Genomic DNA, 27,798 nt, shown 5'->3' on the forward strand with positions numbered 1-27,798 from the left:
CCATTCAACTCGGAGAGTCGGAATTTCCACATTTCAACTGGGAATGACAGTTTATATCTGACTTCTAACATGGAAACTCATGCAGAAATCTTTAACTCCCATTTCTTCGAGATGCAGGTATGCGCTACTTCACGCAAACATGTCAGCACCAAGGGAAGGGATGTATACAGTCTGTGACAAACATTAAATTTTATTAAATAATATCCATTAACGAGTCAAAGTTCTTACATTAAATGATAATAAAACGTGTTTAGCAAACATTTTGCAGAGACAGGTGTTCAAAACACGGTTAATTTCACTCTCTTTTGATGATCATAAGGATAGCATTGCAGCATAGTTTATCAGTTTGATTGCAATGAGACATCTCTGACAATCAATGTACCCCTCAAAATCACAATGTAATCAATCTCAAAATTAAAAAAAAGCTCCCTCTATGATTTTAGTTTGATAAAATACTTACTAAACATATTTGTGAAGTTACATTTCCAATATAACAACTTTGTTGCCAAGATTTCATCACAAAAAAAAAAAAAAAAACATATTAAACAGAGATTTTATATCACTGAAATCATGTTAACACGTGTGTTGTTTGAGTCTTGTGGCTATACTTTTGTATTGATTATTTTAACATTTACGGATTGGCCCCATTCATACTGTAACCCAGATTTTAACACAATACATCTCACGTAGTGTGTTGTGAAAAATATTCCTAAGGGTATTACTGACCTGATCCCAGCTACAATCTCGGACGACGAGCCCCCATATGTTACAAACCACACAGCACAAGGCAGAGTAACATGAAGGCGAGGCCACACGTGGATAAGATTTAAACAGAAAATATTATTTATTTTAAAGTCAAAGTAACATAATCAAAATATGTAATAAGAAAAAGAAATGAAAAGAAAAGAAAAATAAAGAACAAAAAAAATCAGGGAAAACCAAAGCAAACATCTCAAGGTGCTGGTGAGGGGAGGCCAACACACTGGGGAGAAGGGCCTTTTTATGGGCTGCTCATTCCAGCTCTAGTCTCAGGCAATTCAGAACACCTGCTCCTTCAGAAAACCTGGAAGTGACAACGCCATCTGGTGAACAAAAATAGCATCAACGCCCAGGGCTGTAACAGTAGGCATTGCTCATTACATTCCTATTTCATTAACAGCACAATGCATTTGCTGCTCTAATACCAAAAAATAATAAAATCAAAACAAGGAGGTACTAATTCCTATTTACAGTTATGTTACATGTTCTGTTTTATTAGAGTCATTATGGCATCTTTCAGTGTAGAGATTTGCAATATCATGGGTTACTGTAACCTTTTAATTAGTAATAGGACTTGAAGCTTCCTAACAATGGGGCTTTATAACAAACATTTGAAATTCCAAGGCATCTTTACTCAAGTTTTCGCATATAGTTACATTTTCTGCATCTGCTGGTCAACAAAAACTCCCATTAAAGCTCCTCTGCTTTAGCTAACAACATCATATTTATTTTATGTTACATATGCAATTTGAACATTTTGGTCCATACAATAAATGTTTGTGGTGGGGGCTGTAACATTTAGTAGCAGGTAAGTATTTGCATTACTTTTTGGGATAAAACCTGTGCTGGATTAACGCTTCTTGTTTTCAAGCATATACCAAATATTAAATAAACTGAAGCTTCACACATAATGGATTATGCATAGATGTTGTTGGTTTGACGCAGGCTTCAACTGAAGCCTCGGTATCAAACATCACATCATTATTCACATTTACATATTTGCCTTTCAGCCATCTAAGATCTCAAAGAGTAAGGAGATTTCAAATACTAAGAAACATTTAAAGGCATTTTCCATTCCTTAACTTCATTAATGATTGATATGCACTGGCCTGTTGTTTACGTTTCATACTATATCATAGTAATTGCCTGGAATTTAATTTTTTCCCCCTTCTTCTGGTACATCACTCTATATTACAGTTCACATGTCATTTTTCCTTTGTTTCTCTGGTAAGTGCATCCATGCTCACCCTTTTTGAAAAGGCCATATGCAATGCAATCATAAAGCTTTTTGTCTATGCTTCACCATAACTGCAGTGCTCCTGCTACTGGTTCTATCCATCCCCTAACCAGCGCAAATGTGCTGTCCAGGTGCCTCAACTGTGGCGTGTTTTCTGCTATCGTCTCAATCTATCTCCTAAGCAGCACAAATGTGCTGTCCAGGTACTGCAACTGTGGTGTGTTTCTACTAGTGGCTCAATCCATCTCCTAAGCAGTGCAAATGTGCTGTCTAGGTGATGCAACTGTGGCATGTCTTTTGACATTGCAAATGTGATTGATAAATAAACAATTTATTCTCCCTTCACATGGTAAAGCATTGTTTATCTTTGCAGGGGTATTGCACAAACAGTGCTTTCCCTTATCACAATGCTCGCCCTTATCGTAGGGCTCAAATGCAAAATGCTGTTTCCTTGCAAGGGTATGCACAAACAACATCGCCCTTATTGTAGCGCTCGAACGCAACATTGTTTGTCCTTTTGCAGGGTATGCACAAGCAACGCCACCCTTATTGTATGGTTCAAATGCAGAACATTGTTTGCTTTGTATAAACAACATCACCCTTATCGTAGGGCTCAATGCAAACGTTATTTGTTTTTGCAGGGGTATTGCACAAACTATGCCTGGCCTTTTCGCAAGGGCTCAATCACAAAGCAAAGGCTCATTCACAAGCATTGTTTACTCTTCTGCAAAGATATTGCACAAACAAGGCTCTCCCATTTAGCAGGGGCTAATAATAAATTATCATAAGCTAGCTACACTTCTGCAGGGTCTGGCAGCTGGGATAGGCTCCAGCACTACCCGTGACCCTACATAGGACAAGCGGCTATAGAAGATGGATGGATGGTTGGAAAACTAATGTGCTTTCTAATTATTCATAATTTATTTTATTTTTTTTTATTTATTCAAATAAATGTAATCTTATTGCACTACTCTATTACTGTCTGAATTAGAACAGGCAGAATTCTAGATCTAATAACCTACAGATAAAATAACTAACAAAAGTTAAGTTAACCGCCATTTCCATTATTCCAATCGAAATTGGCGCCGCAAAAATTAATGACAGCTTTAACTTTTCAATGACTGAGAAGTGACCATGGTAAAAGCGGGGTAATCCATGTCTAGGTGAGCATTAAACAATTTAACACACTCTGTAAAGGCAACCACCCTCCCTTACTTGCATTACGTTCCTATATTAATTCATGACCACTTAAATTTAAAACCAAAAGCTTTCCATATCAGACACTAACCAGTCTGACATCCTTACACATTAATCAGACCTGAAATGGGTGTGTCAGAAAAGAAAGATATACAAAATGTGCAGTGTTGGGTGGTCTCCAGGAACAGGATTGGGAACCACTGATATATTAAATAAACAGTATACTGTATATAGACTGTGATGCCCCTCACTGACCTCTGCCTGCATCATCTTGGTCAAAGGATGGACTACACGCACTTAAAATGGAATACAAAGACAATAAATTAACTGCCAACTAAAGAAGACAGTGCATTTGTAAATGCAGATTATGTAGGCAATTTGAGAGGCGAGCTGCAAAACTGTGGCAGCCGGCCCTCCAACAGCTAGCTTGGCATGGTTTCACCTCCCCATTCAATCCCTCTCCAGAAACCCCAGGATAAGACCAAGTGGGTCAGCAGAGTTAATTCCTCCCCACCACTTTCCCTCTCCCACATCGGGCGGCTGTGGCTCAGGTGGTAGAGCAGGTTGGCCACTAATCGCAAAGGTTGGCAGTTCGAAAACAACTTCTGTTGCTAATGCGAAGGAGTATGCCGACCAAAATCGGGCCATCTTGCAGCGGGTCGGCTATAACCCTGAAAAATACTGGCAGCGCTTCCATACGCTGCCGTACCACGAATGTGGTCACCCGTTTGCCTTTGCCCAGCAGCTCCGTGATACCTGTCAGAGGTGGCTGCTGGCAGAAGATCACGACGCCGAAGCTGTCATCGACCTTGTGGTACTGGAGCAGTTCGTCAGCCGCTTACCGAAAGGAACAGCCGAGAGGTTATGGTTAAGAAAGAAGGATGAGAAGTGGGGTGTACAGAAGTGAGAAAGTAGGAAAAGGGAACATTTGTGATATGTGGTGAGGTAGTAAATAGTAAATGGTCTGCATCAATATCGATTTTCAAGTGGCAATATTTCATTTTGCTACAGTACTCGGTTCTCACCAATCATATCGTGCGTTCCGCACCTAGTGGTAGTGTTACAAACCACCCAGCTCAAGGCAGAGTAACATGAAAAGGAGTCCACACATGGAAAAGATTTAAACAAAAATATTATTTCTTTTAAAGTCAAAGTAACATAACTAACAACACAAGCACTTGATAACCAGGGCAAAATTCTCTACGTTCAGCCCTACGATCAAACCAGGTTTTAATTTTTGATTTGGCCTAACCCAAATTTTCACCGGAAAATTCATCAACACTTTTGTTGATGGTTAACCGGTAACTGCTGCAATATTTGAGCGAACACTCGGGATGTAAAATTTGACCCCGTCACTTTGGATAGTTTTTGGAATACCAAAAATTGAAATGAATTTGGTTAACGCTTTCACAACTGACTTGGTGTTAATGGGTCATAACGGATTTGCAGCCGGATAACGTGTCGCCTGACACGTGACAGTCAAAAGGTATGTGGAACCCGCCTTAGACGGACTCATAATGTCGCAGGCGCTATGACCTGATAAGGTTTGCAAGTTAGTTGACAGGTATGACATGTTTGAAGAAAACTAGCCACATCTCTCATTAAGTGAGGCCAAAAGAAATAGCGCGTCACTCTATCATAGTTTTTCTTAACCCCTAAATGTCCAGTTAAATCACCTCGAGCGATTCGTAATACCAAGTCACGCAAGCCAGCTGGTATGACTATCTGAAGTACGGTTGCCCATGGCACTGTCATTACTAGGGATGGGCATTTTGGTCATTTTGTCTATTTGAGTACTCGGACGGTACTCAAGGGGAAATTACATGTACATAACTGTATATATAATAACATGTCTGACAAATGTCTTTGGCTGCTGCATTGCATCTTGTTGTTTCAGTGTATCATCTATTCATTATTATAGGCTGTTATAAAATAATGTTACAAAATGTACAAATGATTGCATAATCAAAATATAATGCATCATGTTTTGTCATTATGTGAAGTTACGCTGCCCAACTCAATGAAAGAATGTACACAATGCGCGTCTGTCTGTTCTTCCGTTACCATAGTAATCTTAATAAGCGCGCACCAGTTTTTGAAGTGACTGTCGCGGTTGGCTTAACAGGAGACGCCATAACCATTGCATTTTTAATATGCCTGTTAAGTTGAAGTTCAGTTTTGAAGACGCTGCATTCTGTTCCATTTAGCTACGCTCTGTCTAGCTATTTGAAACACTCGCAGAGCATTGAGTCCACTGCCACACGCCTGGTGTGTATGTGTGTGTGTATGTCTCCCCAAGTGTTTGCTCATGTGGGGAAAGCCACGATGCTCCGTATTGTTGTTGCTGTGATTATTCATGAAGCGTTCCATTCAACTCGGAGAGTCGGAATTTCCACATTTCAACTGGGAATGACAGTTTATATCTGACTTCTAACATGGAAACTCATGCAGAAATCTTTAACTCCCATTTCTTCGAGATGCAGGTATGCGCTACTTCACGCAAACATGTCAGCACCAAGGGAAGGGATGTATACAGTCTGTGACAAACATTAAATTTTATTAAATAATATCCATTAACGAGTCAAAGTTCTTACATTAAATGATAATAAAACGTGTTTAGCAAACATTTTGCAGAGACAGGTGTTCAAAACACGGTTAATTTCACTCTCTTTTGATGATCATAAGGATAGCATTGCAGCATAGTTTATCAGTTTGATTGCAATGAGACATCTCTGACAATCAATGTACCCCTCAAAATCACAATGTAATCAATCTCAAAATTAAAAAAAAGCTCCCTCTATGATTTTAGTTTGATAAAATACTTACTAAACATATTTGTGAAGTTACATTTCCAATATAACAACTTTGTTGCCAAGATTTCATCACAAAAAAAAAAAAAAAAACATATTAAACAGAGATTTTATATCACTGAAATCATGTTAACACGTGTGTTGTTTGAGTCTTGTGGCTATACTTTTGTATTGATTATTTTAACATTTACGGATTGGCCCCATTCATACTGTAACCCAGATTTTAACACAATACATCTCACGTAGTGTGTTGTGAAAAATATTCCTAAGGGTATTACTGACCTGATCCCAGCTACAATCTCGGACGACGAGCCCCCATATGTTACAAACCACACAGCACAAGGCAGAGTAACATGAAGGCGAGGCCACACGTGGATAAGATTTAAACAGAAAATATTATTTATTTTAAAGTCAAAGTAACATAATCAAAATATGTAATAAGAAAAAGAAATGAAAAGAAAAGAAAAATAAAGAACAAAAAAAATCAGGGAAAACCAAAGCAAACATCTCAAGGTGCTGGTGAGGGGAGGCCAACACACTGGGGAGAAGGGCCTTTTTATGGGCTGCTCATTCCAGCTCTAGTCTCAGGCAATTCAGAACACCTGCTCCTTCAGAAAACCTGGAAGTGACAACGCCATCTGGTGAACAAAAATAGCATCAACGCCCAGGGCTGTAACAGTAGGCATTGCTCATTACATTCCTATTTCATTAACAGCACAATGCATTTGCTGCTCTAATACCAAAAAATAATAAAATCAAAACAAGGAGGTACTAATTCCTATTTACAGTTATGTTACATGTTCTGTTTTATTAGAGTCATTATGGCATCTTTCAGTGTAGAGATTTGCAATATCATGGGTTACTGTAACCTTTTAATTAGTAATAGGACTTGAAGCTTCCTAACAATGGGGCTTTATAACAAACATTTGAAATTCCAAGGCATCTTTACTCAAGTTTTCGCATATAGTTACATTTTCTGCATCTGCTGGTCAACAAAAACTCCCATTAAAGCTCCTCTGCTTTAGCTAACAACATCATATTTATTTTATGTTACATATGCAATTTGAACATTTTGGTCCATACAATAAATGTTTGTGGTGGGGGCTGTAACATTTAGTAGCAGGTAAGTATTTGCATTACTTTTTGGGATAAAACCTGTGCTGGATTAACGCTTCTTGTTTTCAAGCATATACCAAATATTAAATAAACTGAAGCTTCACACATAATGGATTATGCATAGATGTTGTTGGTTTGACGCAGGCTTCAACTGAAGCCTCGGTATCAAACATCACATCATTATTCACATTTACATATTTGCCTTTTGATCTGCATCTTATGGCATTCGTCAGTCCCTTTCAGCCATCTAAGATCTCAAAGAGTAAGGAGATTTCAAATACTAAGAAACATTTAAAGGCATTTTCCATTCCTTAACTTCATTAATGATTGATATGCACTGGCCTGTTGTTTACGTTTCATACTATATCATAGTAATTGCCTGGAATTTAATTTTTTCCCCCTTCTTCTGGTACATCACTCTATATTACAGTTCACATGTCATTTTTCCTTTGTTTCTCTGGTAAGTGCATCCATGCTCACCCTTTTTGAAAAGGCCATATGCAATGCAATCATAAAGCTTTTTGTCTATGCTTCACCATAACTGCAGTGCTCCTGCTACTGGTTCTATCCATCCCCTAACCAGCGCAAATGTGCTGTCCAGGTGCCTCAACTGTGGCGTGTTTTCTGCTATCGTCTCAATCTATCTCCTAAGCAGCACAAATGTGCTGTCCAGGTACTGCAACTGTGGTGTGTTTCTACTAGTGGCTCAATCCATCTCCTAAGCAGTGCAAATGTGCTGTCTAGGTGATGCAACTGTGGCATGTCTTTTGACATTGCAAATGTGATTGATAAATAAACAATTTATTCTCCCTTCACATGGTAAAGCATTGTTTATCTTTGCAGGGGTATTGCACAAACAGTGCTTTCCCTTATCACAATGCTCGCCCTTATCGTAGGGCTCAAATGCAAAATGCTGTTTCCTTGCAAGGGTATGCACAAACAACATCGCCCTTATTGTAGCGCTCGAACGCAACATTGTTTGTCCTTTTGCAGGGTATGCACAAGCAACGCCACCCTTATTGTATGGTTCAAATGCAGAACATTGTTTGCTTTGTATAAACAACATCACCCTTATCGTAGGGCTCAATGCAAACGTTATTTGTTTTTGCAGGGGTATTGCACAAACTATGCCTGGCCTTTTCGCAAGGGCTCAATCACAAAGCAAAGGCTCATTCACAAGCATTGTTTACTCTTCTGCAAAGATATTGCACAAACAAGGCTCTCCCATTTAGCAGGGGCTAATAATAAATTATCATAAGCTAGCTACACTTCTGCAGGGTCTGGCAGCTGGGATAGGCTCCAGCACTACCCGTGACCCTACATAGGACAAGCGGCTATAGAAGATGGATGGATGGTTGGAAAACTAATGTGCTTTCTAATTATTCATAATTTATTTTATTTTTTTTTATTTATTCAAATAAATGTAATCTTATTGCACTACTCTATTACTGTCTGAATTAGAACAGGCAGAATTCTAGATCTAATAACCTACAGATAAAATAACTAACAAAAGTTAAGTTAACCGCCATTTCCATTATTCCAATCGAAATTGGCGCCGCAAAAATTAATGACAGCTTTAACTTTTCAATGACTGAGAAGTGACCATGGTAAAAGCGGGGTAATCCATGTCTAGGTGAGCATTAAACAATTTAACACACTCTGTAAAGGCAACCACCCTCCCTTACTTGCATTACGTTCCTATATTAATTCATGACCACTTAAATTTAAAACCAAAAGCTTTCCATATCAGACACTAACCAGTCTGACATCCTTACACATTAATCAGTGCTGTATGTGGTCAGCATCTCTAGCACAGCACAGTCTATAGATTCAGCACAGTCTCAGGCTATAGATTTGTCTTACAATACCTTTCCTCCAAAAGGGCATCATCCAGAACTGAAAGCTCCACAAGTGTGTCTGGACTCTCTTCTAGCTTTCAACTGTGTGTGAGCTAGTAATGTCCGGTTCATCCTTACTAGCTCCTAGTCCTCTTTTCTGCAATGAACCGTTCAACTAGTTTGCAATTTCGCAAATCAGACTAAACAATCCAGTCGCAACAGTTCACTGTCAACAGTACTGAACTGAGAACCGTCTCCTTCAGACATGTCTGAAATGCAGAGAACTGATGAATGAGCTGCTAATACTATGACCATGCGTGTACCGAGTGTTTTTCTGAGGGCTGCAATATGTATGTTTCTGATGTATTATGCAAAGTAGCAGAAAATTAAAAAAATGGGTGCCAATGAGTTTGCATTCAAAGGACAGAACTCCCCAGGGAGGCAAACAGCAACTGTATGATCTCTGAGAAAATAAGCATAGAAACTTTCTTGCAAAGATACCATCTCACACCCAACTGAGCAAGAATTGCCTCATTGTTGTCTTTGACATCTGTTCTCTGTCCTCCTCCCCCTCGTGTCCCTCTCAGCTCAAAATCACCTAAAAACACACAAATCTTTTAGGTAACAAATGTCTAATTACAGTATATGTCTGGCTATTCATGTTTCATATAATTGAAAAGGTCTCAGTGTGTCTGGTGCAAAGGTCTCATTACCTTAACTGTAAAATACATGATAACACAGTTTTGAGAATTTAGAGGAATTCTGACCAATTCTGGGGGCATGCCTACCACCTGTACGCAGATAAGATGTGACCCCAGGAATTACAAACCTATGTAGTGCCCCCTTGAAAATGGGCATGTAAGGGAGGCTCTGTAGCACCCCCATTTCCCCCTACAGTCACCAAAATTGGTGCATATATACTTCTCATCAAGCTGAACAACTTTCATGCTCATAGTCATTAGCTCTGCCCAACAGAAAGTCAGCCATTTTGGATTTTCTGAAAATCGCAGACTCTGAACTTTTAAATACTCCTCCTAGGGGATTCATGTGACTGGCACCAAATTTGTGCAACATCATGCCAAGACATTGTAGATGCTAAATTATGAACAGATTTTTGATATTTTAAACGATGTCAACATAGTGAAAAATGGGAAATAGGAAGTGCCTTATATCTTCTGTGTGCAATGTGTGACTTTGATGAAAATTCTGCTGTATGTTCGGTAATGGGGGCTGATCACATTGATGTGACTATTATGGGTCACGGTCATAGTGCTACCAACTGGCAGCAGGAAGTATGGCACTTTTAACAGACTTTGAAATAGCCCTTTTACTGTATGTTTACATGAATTGCTTAAATTTTTTTTAGAATAATGTCAAGACACTGCCGATGTAAATTTGTAAAGGGATATTTGATATCTTAAATAATGTTGCCATGACAACATATTAATTGTTATTATTCCTTTCTTCCTATATTTGGTGTTTTTGAGGCACTTGGCATGCTTAAAATTTCATGACATTTTCCACACACATCAGAGTCATCAGCCATTAGGTCTAGGCAAAAGTTCACATATAGGCGTGTAGGGGGGCTCTGTATCGTCCCCTTTAAAATGGATGTGTATGACGGCCTCTGTAGGACCCCCATTTTCATCTACAGTCACCAAAATTGGTACATATATAGTTCTCATCAAGCCGGACAACTTTCATAATTATAATCATTAGGTCCACCCAACAGAAAGACAGCCATTTTGTATTTTTTTGAATATTGCTTCTCTGAACTTTTAAATACTCATCCTAGGTGATTCATGAGACTGTCAACACATTTAGACAAAATTATGTCAAGAAATTGAAGATGCTAAATTGCGAACAGATTTTGATATATCGAATAGTGTTGCCATGGCGAGGCATTAAATTAATGGCGAAAAATGTGAAACAGGAAGTATCTTATTTATTCTGTGTGCAATGTGTGATTTAGATCAAAATTGAGATGTATGTTTAGTCTTGGGGGCTAATCACATGGATTTGACTATTTTGGGTCACGGTCATAGTGCCACCACATTGCAGCAGGAAGTGTGGCTCTTACAACAGACTTTAAAATAGTCCTCTTATATTTAATCAGATTGCTTCAAAACTGGTGAGAATAATGTCAAATGCCATATGTATGTGTCCACCTTGCATTGTTTTCTGAAAGCCACCGGGTGGGAATGGACCAGTTGTGCTTGGGCCCGTCATCACTGCTTGCAGCTATATTTATTATTATTATTATTATTTCAAGGTTTTCTGTACTTTAGGGGTACTTAACATGCGTGAAAACTCTTGAAATTTTGCCACACATCAGAGTCGTCGACCATTAGGGCTGGGCAAAGTTGCAGGGGGACAACTTTCATAATTATATTCTTTAGCTCCACCCAACAGGAAGTCGGCCATTTTGGATTTTCTGAACATCGCAAGCTCTGAACTTTAAAATACTCCTCCTAGGGGATTCATGAGACTGTCACCACATTTAGACAATATTATGACAAGACATTGAAGATGCTAAATTGTGAACAGATTTTTAATACAGTATATCAAATGGTGTTGACATGGTGAGGAATTAAATTAATTGCGAAAAATGGGAAACAGGAAGTGTCTCCTATCGTCTGTGTGCAATGTGTGATTTAGATCAAACTTGAGATGTATGTTTAGTCTTGGGGATAATCACATGGATGTGACTATTTTGGGTTACGGTCATAGCACCACCACCTGGCAGCAGGAAGTGTGGCTTTTACAACAGACTTTAAAATAGTCCTCTTATATTTACCCAAATTGCTTCAAAAGTCTTTAGAATAATGTCAAATGCCAAATGCATGTGTCCACCTTGCATTGTTTTCTGAAAGTCACCGGGTGGGAATGGACCATGGTGCTCGGGCCAGTCATCGCTGCTTACAGCTATATTTACCATAAGAATCTCTAACTGAATCTCTAAATGTTCCAGTAATCTGCTAATTTCTTCATGCACTCAGATGAAAAGAAGCTCTTTCATTTCAGTGTCTGTCTAATTTAATGACAATTCTTTCCTACAACAACAGGCTTACAACTAAACAGTGTGGAGTAATTGCGTCAGCTGATTCAGAACTTTGTGACTGGCTAAAACATTTTATGTCAGAGTATCCTAACATCATACAACATTTTCCCTCGGGACGTCAACATGTTATTTCCGACAGTTCCAGTACCCTAGGATCGGCCACATTATGCTGACTCACTGACAAGCGGCATCTCCTATCAGACATTTTTGCATCGGCTCCAGTTTGTTAACCTTCCCTTGTGGCACGACCCGAAGTGTTTTGTGTCAGTAGCGAGGGAGACCTGGGTTCGGATCTTCTCATCACGGACCTGGCTTTTCAGAGACCCGGGTTCGGATCCTGTCATTAAGGACCTGGCTTTTGTTAGTCAAAGGGATATTCCAAAAGACCAATAGGATGGAAAGTGATATTGAGGACAAAGGAAAAAAATATTTTGTTAGAAGAACTGCATAGCACTGGGGACATAGCAAAAATTACACCTGCTCAGTAGTGAAATAATTTAAATTCACCCCCTTGTTTACTTTACTTTAGTGAAACTGTGATAAAGGAAAACAAGCTAATAAGATTTCCATCTTCAATTTAAAAAATATATATATTTTATCCATTATATTCAAACATATATGATGGGGACATGAAAGTCATCTTAGTAAAATATTATAGGTAGTTTCTCTGGACTGTGCAGTACACAGTGGAATCGTTGTCTGATTACCAGAGGAAGGTGCTTATGTGTACGCATGTTTATCTGTGTAAGAAGCTAACTGTGCTTAGTTAGTCCATTTGATCTATTAGAAAGTTTAAGCCAGATTATAGGACCAAACATCAAACATTTTACACCAAACAATGTTCTTTAATGGCCTGCCTACACATTCACAAATGTACACCACACACAATGGTGAAAGGTGTAGATAAGTTTAATTCTGTCTGTGTCAAATGCTTCAGTTGAAATGAAACAGCCCAAATTTCCAGGTGTGCCTAGTGGACAGTTAAGTCATTATCTTTGTTTTCTAGCACAGATAACGGTTTTTCACCAAACCCTTTCTTGAATCTATGTCACAGGTCAAACCTCACTTAGCCTAATTATCCATCTTTTTTTTTTTTTTTTTGGGGAGGGATTTCTCACAATTTGGAGTCCAACTCTAAGTCCTGGTGGTCGCATAGTGATTTGCTCAGTCCGGGTGGCGGAGGATGAATCCCAGTTGCCTCCGCGTCTGAGACAGTCAGCCCACACATCTTGTCACGTGGCTTGTTGAGCGCGTTGCCACGGAGACATAGCGCATGTGGAGGCTTCACGCCATCCACCGCGGCATCCGCGCTCAATTCACCATGTGCCCCACCGAGAACAAACCACATTATAGCGACCATGAGGAGGTTACCCCATGTGACTCTACCCTCCCTAGCAACCGGGCCAATTTGGTTGCTTAGGAGACCTGGCTGGAGTCACTCAGCACGCCCTGGGATTCGAACTAGTGAACTCCAGGGGTGGTAGCCAGCGTCTTTTACCACTGAGCTACCCAGGCCCCCTAATTATCCATCTTTATCTTCTGCGCTCTCTCTCTCTCTCTCTCTCTCTCTCTCTCTCTCTCTCTCTCTCTCTCTCTCTCTCTCTCTCTCTCTCTCTCTCTCTCTCTCTCTCTCTCTCTCTCTCTCTCTCGCTCTCTCTCTCGCTCTCTCTCTCGCTCTCTCGCCACAATAAGATAGCTCCCTGACCCTCTTAAAGAACATGTGCTAAATCCGGTTTTACCAGCTAGTAACAGTTACTGACTGGGTTAACCTGATAACTTGAAAATTGGTTTGACCTGAACAATCTGGAACAGGAACATTCTTAAAAATCATGCTGGAGAATATGGATCATCAGGTTTTGCACAAACTTGTGGAGTTAAAAGTAAATGAAGGACATTCCAAATTGTAAAAAAATTAGGAAAATTGTAAATGTTTAAACATTTCACTCAGATTGTTATGCTGATCATGTCATTTGTAATGAAAAGTGAAAATAAAAAAAGGGAAATAGAAGCATTTTCACTAGTGGTTTCAGACTTTTGGAACTGTATATTACCATATTTCAAAAACTAAAATTTTTAGGTATACATTTCATCAAGCTATACAACCCCCAAATGTTTGGATTTGGCCGACATTTTATCCTAAACCTTTAGGTATACATTTTAATGGTTGCTCAAGCTATACAACCCCTAAATGTTTGGATTTGGCTGACGAGTAATACTGCATAAGAAAGAGTAATATATCCTTATTGCACTGCAGCAGAGTTCAGTTGCTGATCCCTCCTACCTTGCTTATTATGTTTTGCAAGTGCTGTCTTCTGGCAAACCATTAAGGTCAGTCAAGGCAATGAGTGATCTGCATCTGTGCGGTTCTGCTTCACCCTGTATTGTGACATTTTTCAATCCATTTAGTCCACAATGCATTCTTCCTCTCCTAATTATATAGAGCATTAATATATCCAACCACATAATATCTCTTCTCCATTTAAAATGTAAAAAATCTTGTTAGACCTTCTGTTCAGACTCTACTGTATTTTGCAAAAGTTTAGTCTAAATCATTTATGCACAAAAACCTTCCAGTTTATGTATATTTTGAACATTTCAGTAATTACATTCTTAAAATTACATTTATTTCATAATGTACCATCTTACATTACTTAACCTGTAAAAGTGAATGATTTGAGAACAAAAACATGTTATAGTGTACACAACAAAGCATTTTAAAGCAATGTTCAACAGCACTGAACCTCAAAATATTGGACTTCTCAAAATAGCAGAGACTATTTAGCAGAGACAGGCCACTTCTATTAAAATGAATGGGAGAAACTGGAATGCACAACGGTCAACGTTTGTCGAAAGGAAGTCCCGCTTTACAGGTAAAAGAACCAATCACCTTTTAGAGACAGACATCGCCTGTCAATTAACTCGAGAACGCACATGTGCATTAGCTATATAAGCTGGGAATTGTTTGTGTGTGTGTGTGTAATCTGAGGTAATGTAGCACAATTTATGATTCCAGTGTTTATGATTCATATTTTACTGCTGATTTGAAATATGTCATTTGATCATAATCCTGACCAAGTGTTTTGGAGATTTCAATCTTTCCCCATTCAAGTTGATAGGAGCTGCTCTTGTATGCCACTTGTTTACATAGAAATATTGCTGCATGAGAGCATTCCAAAGTTGTCGCCAGTGGACTGACTTGCTAGAAATAATTTGAAATAGTGTAGCAGTTTCTACTGATGTTGAATACTTGTGGGTAGTTATGCTATGACTCTTGTGTGAAGTTCTTCCCATACAAGAGGATGGAGATCTGGAGGACTGGACAAGACCTTATTCACAGCAGCGCCATCTTTGATTTGTGATGGGAATGACAACGAGGTTGTGAGGGATAGACATACAGTCTTTTCAGTGGGCTGTACTGCAGTTTAAAGTGTTTTTGGATCGTACCGCTGACAAAACATTAAAAAAATAAACATCTTTCCAAGAACATTCAGCTGATAATAAACTCCAGACAACATGAGTTGTGGAAAATCAGATGTGATCTAGGAGCTTTTTACAACTTTATGCCATGTGTGCCATCGAAGAGATGGTAAGTCTATCCCTCACAGCCTCGTTGTCATTCCCATTAAAAGTCAAAGATGGCGCTACCGTGAATAAGGTCTATTAGGCCTGTCTTTCACTTTCTCTGCCATAGCTTTTGCTCATGTTTTTCATAACAGTACATATAATGTCTTTAGAATATGTTACCAGCAATTCTTTCATTCCAGCAAGTTTCACAAAATCCTATCTGAAAACACTTAGAAGTAGTATTATTTAGTATTGTTTAGCTGAGCTTGTATTTTGTGAGCAGTTACTCAGATTTTACAGATATGAATTAACCAGTGCTTTAAATCTAAGCTTACCTCAATGTTCCTGTGCTAATATGTCTTGACAGTTCATTTTGGAAAGTGACTTTCTTAACAAAGCTTATTTTTTGCAGCTTTCAACACTTTTAGTCGATCAGTATGTGATTTTCATGTCCATATTTAGAGAGCATGGTGGCCAATATAAGGAAGATATACGCATAATACCATTTAATTAAACAAATGAGACATACAGTACACTATATTGCTAAAAAATTATGAATTTTGTGTGTTGAGATAAATTGACTAAAACTTCACACATTTTATCCATTAATAAAGCTCTTTAAGGCCAGATCAGGCCCCACACGGCCCCTGGGCACATGTCTTAGGAGGTCCCTAAAATTCCGCTTAATTTTAGCGTATGCTTTAAGTTGGTTTAGGGAAAAGGGGAAGCTATAACTTCTGTAAATCAGTCAAGTGGTCCAATGCTAATGATTTAAAAATGTCAGAATATCAGCCATGTAAGACGTAAGATATATCAACACGTTCTCACTTTTGAAGGTGTCAAATACTGATGCTTGTGCAAGAACCCAGCATGTCAATATGTAGAAGCCAAAAGCAGCCTTTGCTGTCTGTTTCCCAACACGGCCAACAAGTGCATTGGTTTCAGGGAGAAACCTTTGGCGTCGATAGACTGACACGAAGGGCATTGGGGTTGGGGTACAATTTGGTCATCGTGATATGATAGGTTGGGGGTATGGTTTTTATTTCATTTGTACTTAGCAACATTTATTCACAGTGGTTAAAGTTTAATCAGCAACATTTACTAGTTTGCGGTGGTTAATGTTTAATCCATTGTTTTCTGTACATACAGTATTCTGCTCTGCTGTTGTGGCCTGTTTCTTTCAGGGTGAATTCCAAGTCTTCCGATGGCTTTGTGTGAAGAACAGACTCAAGTCTTTATTCAACGTTCATGGTCCACTGGTGTCAGCCTTAACAAATCCGGCACTCATTTTAACATGGAAAAAAAAAAATTCCACCTCAAGAAATATTTATGACACAGGTTTGACGTCACCAATGTCAAATGCCATTGGCTCTCGCGTGTCTCGTAACCAAATGTGGCAAGCTCAAGTTAGGATGTACCATTTGAATGGATGTGACGGCCTTCACAGAGGAGGAAGATTTTCAGTGATTAAAAACACAACACCAGTGTAGTGGACTAAAGCACTGAACTGGTAAGCAGAAGGTTGTTGGTTCAATCCCCACAGCCACCACCATTGTGTCCTTGTGTGGGCAAGGCACTTAACTCCAGGTTGCTCCAGGGGGATTGTCCCTGTAATAAGGACACTGTATATCACTTTGGATAAAAGCGTCTGCCAAATGTAAAAACTTCAGTTTCACTCTGTTCCTCACACAGTTATTTTGACTGTACTTGTATCTGCTTCTGTCTTTTATATTGTTGAGAATTAGTTAGGCTTTGGCAAAGGGATGGGGTTAGGTGCTCAAAAATATCTACATAATAGTGCAATGTAAATCAAATAATTGTGTTGAGTTAGGGGATCTAAAATATATATTAGATTATATAATGTAATTACAATAATATACATATTTATAAGTATTATAAAACATATTGCAGTCCAAACATTAACAGTGACACCTCCCTTATGAGACTGCCCTGGGCTTACCTGCCGTGACAGGAAACAAATCCTGAAGGCTACTTTTGGTCCTTTAAAAATATCTAAAAATCCTTAAAACAAGATCAATTTGATTATCTTGTTTTAGAAACAACACTACATAAGATATTTAGGTTTTTCAGAGAATGTATTTTTAACATGTGTATTTTGTCTTACTGTACTGGCAGAGTTTTTATAGTCAAAACAAGTGAAAAAATCTACCAGTGCTGAAGAAGTAATCCAAAGTATTTAGAATACGTTACTGACCTTGAGTAATCTAACGGAATACATTACAAATTACATTTTACAGCATGTATTCTGCAATCTGTAGTGGAATACATTTCAAAAGTAACCCTCTCAACACTGGATATACAGTTTATACACTCACTGAGCACTTTATTAGGAACACCTGTACACCCATTTATTCATCCGATTATGTAATCAGCCAATAGTGTGGCAGAAGTGTGATGCATAAAATCATGCAGATACGGGTCAGGAGCTTCAGTTAATGTGAACATCTACCATCAGAATGGGGAAAAAAATTGATCTCAGTGATTTCTACCGTGGCATGATTGTTGGTGCCAGATGTGCTGGTTTGAGTATTTGTGTAACTGTTGATCTCCTGGGATTTTCACGCACAACATTCTCTATTCAGATTAGTGCCAAAAACATCCAGTGAGCGGCAGTTCTGGGGACGGAAATGCCTTGTTGATGAGAGAGGTCATCGGAGAATGGCCATACTGGTTCGAGATGACAGAAAGGCTACGGTAGTGAGCAGAATATCATCTCAGAATGCAAAACATGTCGAACCCTGAGGCGAATGGGCTACAACAGCAGAAGGCCACGTCGGATTCCACTTCTGTCAGCCAAGAACAGAAAGCAGAGGCTGCAGTGGGCACAGGCTCACCAAAACTGGACAGCTAAAGACTGGAAAAACATAGCCTGGTCTGATGTATCTTGATTTCTGCTGAGGTACACAGATGGTAGGCCCACTGCAGCCTCAGCTTTCTGTTACAGAAATACTCAAACCAGCCCATCTGGCACAAACAATCATGCCATGGTCTAAATAACTGAGATCACATTTTTTCCCCCATTCTGATGGTTGATGTGAACATTAACTGAAGCTCCTGACTCTGACTGCATGATTTTATGCATTGCACTGCTGCCACAAGTTTGGCTGATTAGATAATCACATGAATAAGTAGGTGCACAGGTGTAGCTAATAAAGTGGTCGGTGAGTGTATATTTCAGTCCATCATTTCTTTATTATTGTTTATAACATTGCATTAACATGCATTAAACATTTTTACCCTAATTTTCAGATCTGTCAGGCCCACTGATAGTTAATCAAGTCTATTTTACTGGTTTTAACATTTTGAAACTTGCTATAATGTAAAGATCAGGAATGTGATCAGAAAAGTAACAAGGAAAGCCAAGCTGATGCTGTCACAGCTGTTTTTAGTTGTAAAAACCTAAAAGTTTATGGTCCATTTGAAATCGGTCCAAAGATGATGAGTCTGTATACAGAAAGGAGGTTGAACAGCTGGCTGTCTGGTGCAGTCAAAACAACCTTGAGTTGAACATGCTCAAAACGGTGGAGATTATTATGGACTTTAGGAGGAACACCCTGACATTGACCCCCCTCACCATTCTAAACAGAACTGTGGCAGCAGTGGAGTCATTCAGGTTCCAGTTGCCTCCGCGTCTGAGACAGTCAGCCCACACATCTTATCACGTGGCTTGTTGAGCGCGTTGCCACGGAGACATAGCGCATGTGGAGGCTTCACGCCATCCACCGCGGCATCCGCGCTCAATTCACCATGTGCCCCACCGAGAACAAACCACATTATAGCGACCATGAGGAGGTTACCCCATGTGACTCTACCCTCCCTAGCAACCGGGCCAATTTGGTTGCTTAGGAGACCTGGCTGGAGTCACTCAGCACGCCCTGGGATTCGAACTAGCGAACTAGCGAACTCCAGGGGTGGTAGCCAGCGTCTTTTACCACTGAGCTACCCAGGCCCCCTAATTATCCATCTTTATCTTCTGCTCTCTCTCTCTCTCTCTCTCTCTCTCTCTCTCTCTCTCTCTCTCTCTCTCTCTCTCTCTCTCTCTCTCTCTCTCTCTCTCTCTCTCTCTCTCTCTCTCTCTCTCTCTCTCTCTCTCTCTCTCTCTCTCTCTCTCTCTCTCTCTCCACAATAAGATAGCTCCCTGACCCTCTTAAAGAACATGTGCTAAATCCGGTTTTACCAGCTAGTAACAGTTACTGACTGGGTTAACCTGATAACTTGAAAATTGGTTTGACCTGAACAATCTGGAACAGGAACATTCTTAAAAATCATGCTGGAGAATATGGATCATCAGGTTTTGCACAAACTTGTGGAGTTAAAAGTAAATGAAGGACATTCCAAATTGTAAAAGAATTAGGAAAATTGTAAATGTTTAAACATTTCACTCAGATTGTTATGCTGATCATGTCATTTGTAATGAAAAGTGAAAATAAAAAAAGGGAAATAGAAGCATTTTCACTAGTGGTTTCAGACTTTTGGAACTGTATGTTACCATATTTCAAAAACTAAAATTTTTAGGTATACATTTCATCAAGCTATACAACCCCCAAATGTTTGGATTTGGCCGACATTTTATCCTAAACCTTTAGGTATACATTTTAATGGTTGCTCAAGCTATACAACCCCTAAATGTTTGGATTTGGCTGACGAGTAATACTGCATAAGAAAGAGTAATATATCCTTATTGCACTGCAGCAGAGTTCAGTTGCTGATCCCTCCTACCTTGCTTATTATGTTTTGCAAGTGCTGTCTTCTGGCAAACCATTAAGGTCAGTCAAGGCAATGAGTGATCTGCATCTGTGCGGTTCTGCTTCACCCTGTATTGTGACATTTTTCAATCCATTTAGTCCACAATGCATTCTTCCTCTCCTAATTATATAGAGCATTAATATATCCAACCACATAATATCTCTTCTCCATTTAAAATGTAAAAAATCTTGTTAGACCTTCTGTTCAGACTCTACTGTATTTTGCAAAAGTTTAGTCTAAATCATTTATGCACAAAAACCTTCCAGTTTATGTATATTTTGAACATTTCAGTAATTACATTCTTAAAATTACATTTATTTCATAATGTACCATCTTACATTACTTAACCTGTAAAAGTGAATGATTTGAGAACAAAAACATGTTATAGTGTACACAACAAAGCATTTTAAAGCAATGTTCAACAGCACTGAACCTCAAAATATTGGACTTCTCAAAATAGCAGAGACTATTTAGCAGAGACAGGCCACTTCTATTAAAATTAAAATTAATGGGAGAAACTGGAATGCACAACGGTCAACGTTTGTCGAAAGGAAGTCCCGCTTTACAGGTAAAAGAACCAATCACCTTTTAGATACAGACATCGCCTGTCAATTAACTCGAGAACGCACATGTGCATTAGCTATATAAGCTGGGAATTGTTTGTGTGTGTGTGTGTGTAATCTGAGGTAAAGTAGCACAATTTATGATTCCAGTGTTTATGATTCATATTTTACTGCTGATTTGAAATATGTCATTTGATCATAATCCTGACCAAGTGTTTTGGAGATTTCAATCTTTCCCCATTCAAGTTGATAGGAGCTGCTCTTGTATGCCACTTGTTTACATAGAAATATTGCTGCATGAGAGCATTCCAAAGTTGTCGCCAGTGGACTGACTTGCTAGAAATAATTTGAAATAGTGTAGCAGTTTCTACTGATGTTGAATACTTGTGGGTAGTTATGCTATGACTCTTGTGTGAAGTTCTTCCCATACAAGAGGATGGAGATCTGGAGGACTGGACAAGACCTTATTCACAGCAGCGCCATCTTTGATTTGTGACGGGAATGACAACGAGGTTGTGAGGGATAGACATACAGTCTTTTCAGTGGGCTGTACTGCAGTTTAAAGTGTTTTTGGATCGTACCGCTGACAAAACATTAAAAAAATAAACATCTTTCCAAGAACATTCAGCTGATAATAAACTCCAGACAACATGAGTTGTGGAAAATCAGATGTGATCTAGGAGCTTTTTACAACTTTATGTCATGTGTGCCATCGAAGAGATGGTAAGTCTATCCCTCACAGCCTCGTTGTCATTCCCATTAAAAGTCAAAGATGGCGCTACCGTGAATAAGGTCTATTAGGCCTGTCTTTCACTTTCTCTGCCATAGCTTTTGCTCATGTTTTTCATAACAGTACATATAATGTCTTTAGAATATGTTACCAGCAATTCTTTCATTCCAGCAAGTTTCACAAAATCCTATCTGAAAACACTTAGAAGTAGTATTATTTAGTATTGTTTAGCTGAGCTTGTATTTTGTGAGCAGTTACTCAGATTTTACAGATATGAATTAACCAGTGCTTTAAATCTAAGCTTACCTCAATGTTCCTGTGCTAATATGTCTTGACAGTTCATTTTGGAAAGTGACTTTCTTAACAAAGCTTATTTTTTGCAGCTTTCAACACTTTTAGTCGATCAGTATGTGATTTTCATGTCCATATTTAGAGAGCATGGTGGCCAATATAAGGAAGATATACGCATAATACCATTTAATTAAACAAATGAGACATACAGTACACTATATTGCTAAAAAATTATGAATTTTGTGTGTTGAGATAAATTGACTAAAACTTCACACATTTTATCCATTAATAAAGCTCTTTAAGGCCAGATCAGGCCCCACACGGCCCCTGGGCACATGTCTTAGGAGGTCCCTAAAATTCCGCTTAATTTTAGCGTATGCTTTAAGTTGGTTTAGGGAAAAGGGGAAGCTATAACTTCTGTAAATCAGTCAAGTGGTCCAATGCTAATGATTTAAAAATGTCAGAATATCAGCCATGTAAGACGTAAGATATATCAACACGTTCTCACTTTTGAAGGTGTCAAATACTGATGCTTGTGCAAGAACCCAGCATGTCAATATGTAGAAGCCAAAAGCAGCCTTTGCTGTCTGTTTCCCAACACGGCCAACAAGTGCATTGGTTTCAGGGAGAAACCTTTGGCGTCGATAGACTGACACGAAGGGCATTGGGGTTGGGGTACAATTTGGTCATCGTGATATGATAGGTTGGGGGTATGGTTTTTATTTCATTTGTACTTAGCAACGTTTATTCACAGTGGTTAAAGTTTAATCAGCAACATTTACTAGTTTGCGGTGGTTAATGTTTAATCCATTGTTTTCTGTACATACAGTATTCTGCTCTGCTGTTGTGGCCTGTTTCTTTCAGGGTGAATTCCAAGTCTTCCGATGGCTTTGTGTGAAGAACAGACTCAAGTCTTTATTCAACATTCATGGTCCACTGGTGTCAGCCTTAACAAATCCTGCACTCATTTTAACATGGAAAAAAAAAATTCCACCTCAAGAAATATTTATGACACAGGTTTGACGTCACCAATGTCAAATGCCATTGGCTCTCGCGTGTCTCGTAACCAAATGTGGCAAGCTCAAGTTAGGATGTACCATTTGAATGGATGTGACGGCCTTCACAGAGGAGGAAGATTTTCAGTGATTAAAAACACAACACCAGTGTAGTGGACTAAAGCACTGAACTGGTAAGCAGAAGGTTGTTGGTTCAATCCCCACAGCCACCACCATTGTGTCCTTGTGTGGGCAAGGCACTTAACTCCAGGTTGCTCCAGGGGGATTGTCCCTGTAATAAGGGCACTGTATATCACTTTGGATAAAAGCGTCTGCCAAATGTAAAAACTTCAGTTTCACTCTGTTCCTCACACAGTTATTTTGACTGTACTTGTATCTGCTTATGTCTTTTATATTGTTGAGAATTAGTTAGGCTTTGGCAAAGGGGTGGGGTTAGGTGCTCAAAAATATCTACATAATAGTGTAATGTAAATCAAATAATTGTGTTGAGTTAGGGGATCTAAAATATATATTAGATTATATAATGTAATTACAATAATATACATATTTATAAGTATTATAAAACATATTGCAGTCCAAACATTAACAGTGACACCTCCCTTATGAGACTGCCCTGGGCTTACCTGCTGTGACAGGAAACAAATCCTGAAGGCTACTTTTGGTCCTTTAAAAATATCTAAAAATCCTTAAAACAAGATCAATTTGATTATCTTGTTTTAGAAACAACACTGCATAAGATATTTAGGTTTTTCAGAGAATGTATTTTTAACATGTGTATTTTGTCTTACTGTACTGGCAGAGTTTTTATAGTCAAAACAAGTGAAAAAATCTACCGGTGCTGAAGAAGTAATCCAAAGTATTTAGAATACGTTACTGACCTTGAGTAATCTAACGGAATACATTACAAATTACATTTTACAGCATGTATTCTGCAATCTGTAGTGGAATACATTTCAAAAGTAACCCTCTCAACACTGGATATACAGTTTATACACTCACTGAGCACTTTATTAGGAACACCTGTACACCCATTTATTCATCCGATTATGTAATCAGCCAATAGTGTGGCAGAAGTGTGATGCATAAAATCATGCAGATACGGGTCAGGAGCTTCAGTTAATGTGAACATCTACCATCAGAATGGGGAAAAAAATTGATCTCAGTGATTTCTACCGTGGCATGATTGTTGGTGCCAGATGTGCTGGTTTGAGTATTTGTGTAACTGTTGATCTCCTGGGATTTTCACGCACAACATTCTCTATTCAGATTAGTGCCAAAAACATCCAGTGAGCGGCAGTTCTGGGGACGGAAATGCCTTGTTGATGAGAGAGGTCATCGGAGAATGGCCATACTGGTTCGAGATGACAGAAAGGCTACGGTAGTGAGCAGAATATCATCTCAGAATGCAAAACATGTCGAACCCTGAGGCGAATGGGCTACAACAGCAGAAGGCCACGTCGGATTCCACTTCTGTCAGCCAAGAACAGAAAGCAGAGGCTGCAGTGGGCACAGGCTCACCAAAACTGGACAGCTAAAGACTGGAAAAACATAGCCTGGTCTGATGTATCTTGATTTCTGCTGAGGTACACAGATGGTAGGCCCACTGCAGCCTCAGCTTTCTGTTACAGAAATACTCAAACCAGCCCATCTGGCACAAACAATCATGCCATGGTCTAAATAACTGAGATCACATTTTTTCCCCCATTCTGATGGTTGATGTGAACATTAACTGAAGCTCCTGACTCTGACTGCATGATTTTATGCATTGCACTGCTGCCACAAGTTTGGCTGATTAGATAATCACATGAATAAGTAGGTGCACAGGTGTAGCTAATAAAGTGGTCGGTGAGTGTATATTTCAGTCCATCATTTCTTTATTATTGTTTATAACATTGCATTAACATGCATTAAACATTTTTACCCTAATTTTCAGATCTGTCAGGCCCACTGATAGTTAATCAAGTCTATTTTACTGGTTTTAACATTTTGAAACTTACTATAATGTAAAGATCAGGAATGTGATCAGAAAAGTAACAAGGAAAGCCAAGCTGATGCTGTCACAGCTGTTTTTAGTTGTAAAAACCTAAAAGTTTATGGTCCATTTGAAATCGGTCCAAAGATGATGAGTCTGTATACAGAAAGGAGGTTGAACAGCTGGCTGTCTGGTGCAGTCAAAACAACCTTGAGTTGAACATGCTCAAAACGGTGGAGATTATTATGGACTTTAGGAGGAACACCCTGACATTGACCCCCCTCACCATTCTAAACAGCACTGTGGCAGCAGTGGAGTCATTCAGGTTCCTGGGCACTACCATCTCACAGGACCTGAAGTGGGAGACCCACATTGACTCCATTGTGAAAAAGGCCCAGCAGAGGTTGTACTTTCTTCGCCAGCTGAGGAAATTCAACCTGCCACAGGCGCTGCTGATACAGTTCTACTCAGCAGTCATTGAGTCTGTCCTCTGCACTTCAATAACTGTCTGGTTTGGTTCAGCTACGAAATCAGACATCAGAAGACTTCAAAGGACAGTTTGGACTGCTGAGAGGATTATTGGTTGCCCCGCCTCAAGAACTATACACTTCCAGAGTGAGGAAAAAGGCTGGAAAAATCACTCTGGACCACACTCACCCTGCCCACTACCTTTCTGAACTGTTGCCTTCTGGCCGACGCTTCAGAGCTCTGAGCACCAGAACCGTCAGGCACAGGAACAGTTTTTTCCCTCAGGCTATCCATCTCATGAACTGTTAAATTGACCCATTGAGCAATAACTATGTGCAATACACAGCTTAGTCTTTTTTATAATTAACCAACACATCCAACCTCTTCTGCCATTTCATTCCTCTGAGAGAGAATAAAAAACAAAAAACAAAACAAACATTTGTACTGTACATAACAGATTTGTATTTGCACTGTACATAACAGATAACAGATTGTATTAGATTTGCACTACGTATGTGTATGTGTGTATGTATGTATGTGTGTGTCTGTACGTATGTGTATAATTATTATTTTTATTTTTTTATTATTATCTATGTCTTGCTGCTGTTGTTGTATTGTTTTTGTATTGTTGTACACTGGAAGCTCCTGTCACCAAGACAAATCCCTTGTATGTGTAAGCATACTTGGCAATAAAGCTCATTCTGATTCTGAAAAGTTTAGTAATAATCATATTTAAGGAAATGAACTTAGCTAGATGCTAATGTGGTTGATTTTTTACAGAATAAAAAGGAGCAAGAGAAAGCTTGACAGGAATTAAAGCATCCTGAGCAGGGGCATTGCAGTGCCTTCTTGGTAACTGATCTGACCCACAGCAGACTTACACTAATAAACTCTGACAAGTCCCTTTCCACCCTAATCCACAGACCATAATCCACACAAGCTAATGAACTATCAGTTTGGATTTCAGATGGACCATAAGCTCCAACTCAGTCTCCCCACTTATTCTCAACCAGAGTGATAGTGAAGCTGGGGAGAGAAAGAGAGAATGAGGCAAGCCATTGAATGATGTTGACTGGAGGGCAACCATAACAGTGGGCTATCAGAGTTTTATAATGCTTGCTGGAGTAGAGAGGCTTTTACCTTGTCAATGGAGTTCTAAGACTGAGGGGCCAATGCTTTGGATTTGATTTAGGGGGATTTTTAAACCACAATTGATTTCCTTTGCCACGGGGATCCTACAAAAGAGAGAGTTACAAAGACAAAGGTAGGGACATTAGTGATGTATGATAGAATATATATATATATATATATATATATATATATATATGTGTGTGTGTGTGTATGTGTGTGTGTGTATAAAATATGTGTGTGTATTTTTCACATATGGATGCTTTTTCACATATTTCTTATGTATAATTAATGGGTAGTTCATGCAAAACACGTGTGTGAATTTTTTTTAATTAACATCAAGATTTTAGGTTAAAATTTAGATGAATATACAAGAGAAAGTGTATATTTGTCATGCTATGACTGGTCGGCATTTCTCTTAAGTTTTTCACCATTTTTAATCAACTTTTTGCCTTCAAAAGTTCATTTTAAATGATCCTGTGGAGTGACAAATTAATTTTTAAAAGTACAAATAGGTATTTCATGTAGTCTCTTAATTAATATGGTCATAAAAACTGCATGCGTAATAATTATAAAACAAATTGCAAAATGCTGTTTAACAATTTTTTAGATGTATTTAGATGTACAGTGTAGCATGTCACACCAGAGGGCATCTCAAGTATTTAACGTCAACCTCCCTAATATTTAGTGAATGTATTTAAATTGATATATAATAATTATATTGGATAATAAAGATTTAACCACCCTGTTTTTATTGTGATAATTTCCAGAGACAAAACTCAGTTGTAAAAAGCATACATTGAATTTTAATGGACAATTATTTGCGGCCCATTCAGTTTGCAGTTATTGCTGTTTGTTGGAATGATATGGCATTGGAAAAATAAGGAAGGAATATGCAATGTAATTAATTAGAAAATGGGCAGCACTGACATAAAGGGTTTTGTGATTTGTGATCAGTGTTTAATTTTAATTAGATATTGCAATAATTGACAAAGAAATTAAACTGGATTTTAACAGCCAAATGAAATCAATTCACAATACCTACATGTAAACTAATTACACAGACAAATTTATAGTACATTTTAACTGTTGTTTGTAAAGCATCGCACAGAAAGAAAAAGTAATATCTTTATAAGGACCAAGGGCAGAGCCTGAATGTGACAGAGTATGTTATTTTAGTAAAAATTATGTCAGCAATGGCTGATTTGACCCATTTCATGCCTCGTAGGCTGACACTGCATTCACAGCTTTATAGTTCAGCAGCGACATTAAAGGTGAGCA

At 38.7% G+C, this 27,798-nt stretch overlaps 1 long non-coding RNA gene across 2 annotated transcripts; it reads right to left on the reverse strand.

Annotated features, from left to right (window-relative positions):
* Positions 1–294: 294 nt before the first annotated feature.
* Positions 295–23,025, reverse strand: LOC127419062 (uncharacterized). Of its 2 annotated transcripts, XR_007893598.1 has the most exons (6): positions 22,761–23,025; positions 20,323–20,417; positions 14,300–14,394; positions 12,197–12,373; positions 9,459–9,555; positions 295–1,063 (listed from the first exon to the last, which is right to left on the reverse strand). It is a non-coding gene; the product is annotated as an uncharacterized LOC127419062 (long non-coding RNA). The 2 variants fall into 2 exon arrangements; XR_007893599.1 differs by lacking the exons at positions 20,323–20,417; positions 22,761–23,025 and adding an exon at positions 16,730–16,851.
* Positions 23,026–27,798: the final 4,773 nt, after the last annotated feature.

The sequence above is a fragment of the Myxocyprinus asiaticus genome, chromosome 3 (assembly GCF_019703515.2).
Source record: "Myxocyprinus asiaticus isolate MX2 ecotype Aquarium Trade chromosome 3, UBuf_Myxa_2, whole genome shotgun sequence".
NCBI classification, from domain to species: domain Eukaryota; kingdom Metazoa; phylum Chordata; class Actinopteri; order Cypriniformes; family Catostomidae; genus Myxocyprinus; species Myxocyprinus asiaticus.